Source organism: Penaeus chinensis, chromosome 37 (assembly GCF_019202785.1).
Source record: "Penaeus chinensis breed Huanghai No. 1 chromosome 37, ASM1920278v2, whole genome shotgun sequence".
Lineage (NCBI taxonomy): Eukaryota > Metazoa > Arthropoda > Malacostraca > Decapoda > Penaeidae > Penaeus > Penaeus chinensis.
The window spans coordinates 5109091-5113034 of record NC_061855.1 but is presented as its reverse complement, the minus strand read 5'-3'; positions in this window follow the sequence as shown (position 1 = coordinate 5113034).

The following is a 3944-nucleotide window of genomic DNA, read 5'->3' as shown; positions in this document are numbered from 1 at the left end:
CAAGATTGAATAGGTTATCCAAGAAAGTGTATTGAACACATACCCAGTACTGAATGGTAAAACACGACTGTGTTGATCCTATGGTAGAAAAACCCACCATGCCCAAACTAGATTTACCGAAATTGAGGCAATAGTTTCGGAATCCTCTTGGATTCCATTTCAGGTCTGAAAGTGAAAAGGATGTTCAATTTCGATATATATAGTTCGTGCCCTTTGGATTTTTCTATCACACCCAGTATTCCTAAAGATATTTTTCACTTATCACATGCCACAACATTTCTTTTCAGAAAATTGGATGATCACATCAAGATAATTAATACGCAGTTGTTTTCTGCTTGCTACCTACAGACGGACCAGTGTGGGTTAAAGTACCTTCAGGAAGATTAGACTTTCTTGAAGGAAGCGATATTGTCCTTACAGCTGTTGCCGCCGCTAACCCTCCAACAGTCAGGTGAATCACGTTCTGCGTATTTCTTTTTAAACGTCTTGTCAACATATACCTTCATAAAAGGGACTTTAAAACATTTCACCTTCCAAGATACATTCGCATGACCATAAACCTTGTAAAAAGAAATAAACAAATAAATAAAATAAAATGAAAAAGGAAAATCATATCATGTTTTCGTTTGTTTTATGCATATGAAATCTTCAACGATGGGCAGTAGTAAAGAAATGTATTCGGTGAGGTATCAATTCAGGTTTTCCATTACTGCCCCGGAATAGAGAGACAAAACGCTGGAAGTTGATCGGATTCGGTTGCAAGAGTGGGAGTTAGGGATCGAAAGACGATGGAATATATAGGCTACAGGGGCTGAGCAAAAGGGGAGTGAGAAAATGTTATCAAATAGTGTACAGGCTCTGATTCCTTGTCTTTCCGTCTCCTATGTTTGTGTGTGTTTCCTATCCATTTATTTTTGTCTGTGTCTGTCTCTTTCTCTCGGTTTCTCTCGGTCTAACTTATCATGCAAACGCACCCGCACTCGCACAGGCGCGCGCGCGCACACACACACACACACACACACACACACACACACACACACACACACACACACACACACACACACACACACACAGACACACACACACAGAATGGCTGAATGAAAACGCAAACATTAGACAAGAAAAGATCAGAAGAAAGAGATGCACAGACTTCAGTTCATGAAGTATTTTGAAAAAAAAGTCAACAGATAAAAGGGAAACGGAGGAGACTAGGTAAATATCCGAGGAAAGGTAAGGGAAAAGAGAAAGGTAAGAAATAAAAGTTGGGTGTGAGGTAGGATCGCTAGAAGACATCAGCAGCTGTTATTGAATAATTCGTCATCAGGAGATATAGGCCTACTTACACCAACCTTCAAGATAACGCTTAGGTGTATCGTTAGCCTGGGATACAATAACCACAACAGGAGAGGAATAACTAAAAGAGTCTCCTGTGTCTGCCCTGAATACTAAACAGGAATTCGTAAAGCGTATAACATAACAGGAGCCGAGGCTGTAATGATGCAGCCTAAACAACCGAACTGCTATTTCTCTCCCGCTCGGTTGGCCGGCTTGAGACAGGAACGGGATCCTTTACATCTACAATGCGATTCGACCTGTTATTCCAACAGCTACAGTTGGTGGCGCGGCCCGGAAATGATCATTGGCGAAGGGCTCAGCGAGGACGGAACTGGGGCGCTGCGACTGAACAGGATCCATCGCCAGCAGCAGGGGAATTATTCCGTCTCGGCGCACACGTCGCGAGGGACGGCGCACTCGAACTTCTTTATCAATGTCCAGTGTAAGTTTTTTTTCTTGTTCTTTTTTTTTTTTTTTTTTTTTTTTTTTTGTAAGTTTTTGATTTGGTCTTCCGTATTGTGAGAGTCTGTGATGCATTCGAGTGTGATTTTGTTTGCTTGTCTTGCTTCTGTTCTATAATGCTATTTTTTTTTTTTTTTTTTTACATAGTAGTTTTATCGGTTTTCTTATGCTAGCTGTTCTTCTACACTTGTATGTTATGGTACAGGCACAATGATCCTTACGAACGGCTGCGAACATCCATTGAACGATTTTTTGGACCATTTCCTTAAGTCAGCGTCCGTATCCCGTTCGTAGGTTCGTGTCCAGGTTGATGCTCTTATCTAAGATTTTCTACGAACACGACACGGAAACCCTCTTGTTGGGCCGCTATACTAATGACTAGGAACAACATTAGAACAATGCACGATATTCGTGGATTATTTAGGGTCAGGAGACCACTCCATAACCCCATATTCCCACGGTGGCTGTAAGTATGCTCCAAGAACGCATTAAGTTGTTCTTAGGGGCCCTCTACAGCATTCCTATGAACGCCTTGCGAACGAAAATTCGCACGTCGTTCAAGCGAACGCCTCCTCACTATTCGTACGTCATTTTCGCGGCATTCGTGGTGTTCTTAGGGGGGCGTACAAAAGGCAATTTTCGTGATGCGCGGGGTAACACGATGTCTTAGGGTCAGTTGCCCCCCTCCGCACACGCAATTGACTCCCGACCCGTACGGCCACCTTTCGGAATCAATTTTTTGTAAGATGGCCGTGAATATGTTGTAGAAAGGTTCCAGGGCACCCTTACGAAGAACGTAAGAACTCTACGGTCACGGTACGGCAGAAAATCGATTCATTTTCTTTAGAATGCCTGAAGCTCCTCTTGTGAATTGAACGGCAGCAGCACCAACTTTCTAAAAAAGCCGTCCCCTCCACGAATGTCTACGAACTCCAGACTTCGTAGGAACTGAGAGATGAGTACGAACTCATCGTTCATAGTGCTAGCCATTTTTGGTGATTTTTTTTTTTTTTTTTTAGTACTAGCTGTTTTTTTTCTTAATATTTTTTGTATGCAAGATTTGTTTCTGTTTTTATAAGTAGTTATTTTTGTTTTTTGTATGCTTTATTTCTTTCCCTTTTTGCATGCTAGACTTTTTTCCTCTTGGGCTTCTATACTTTTCCCGATTTTGTATGCTGGATTATTATTAATCTGAAACTTTCCTCGAAAAATTATACATACTACACCCTAAAGTCCACTCGAGACCCACTCAATTCCTCAGCCACTGTTGATGTTTCCAGACGGCCCTGAAGACGTCGTGGCAGCCACAAGGGTAACCCTGGACAAAGGGGGAACAACCTCCGTGATCTGTTCCGCCAAAGGAAACCCGACGCCGAACATCACCTGGACCAGAAGCAACGATAACACCAGGTAAATTGGCAGAACTACAGATAGCACGATAACAAAAGCACAGACGCAGGTGCTTTCCCTTCCCCCTCAGTCACCTCACGCCCGGATGGAGGACGTGAGGTTGGAGAAACATTGGTTCTCATTTATCAGTGGGAGGTTTTTGCCTTGGATTCTGGCTATTTTGGGGATGGTGTGTGTATGTATGTCTGTGTATTATATATATATATATATATATATATATATATATATATATATATATATATATATATATATATATATATATATATATATATATATGCAGACACACACACACACACACACACACACACACACACACACACACACACACACACACACACACACACACATATGGCTATCTATTTATCCATCCATATATATATAGCTGTTTGTCTATCTATCTATCTGCCTATATCTATTCATCTGTCTCTATATTACCCATCTATCTATTTATTCATACGTATGTATATATGCATGTATGTGTATTCATCTCTCTATAATGTACACCTATTTCCGAAGATATGTGTCGAGTCCTATTCCCTGATAAGCCTCATTACTCAAACTTTCGATAAGCCTGATTCCTGACACAGTGCGTTTGTATTTCCTGGGTCTCGATTCCGGTCTCCGTTTCTTGTGCTATCTGTTCTTGCGTTCCTTTTCTTTATTTCGTTGTCTTTCTATTCCTGTTTTCTTTGTTTCTTTTTCCTTTCTTTTCTTGTTTTCTTTGTTTCGTTTTTCCT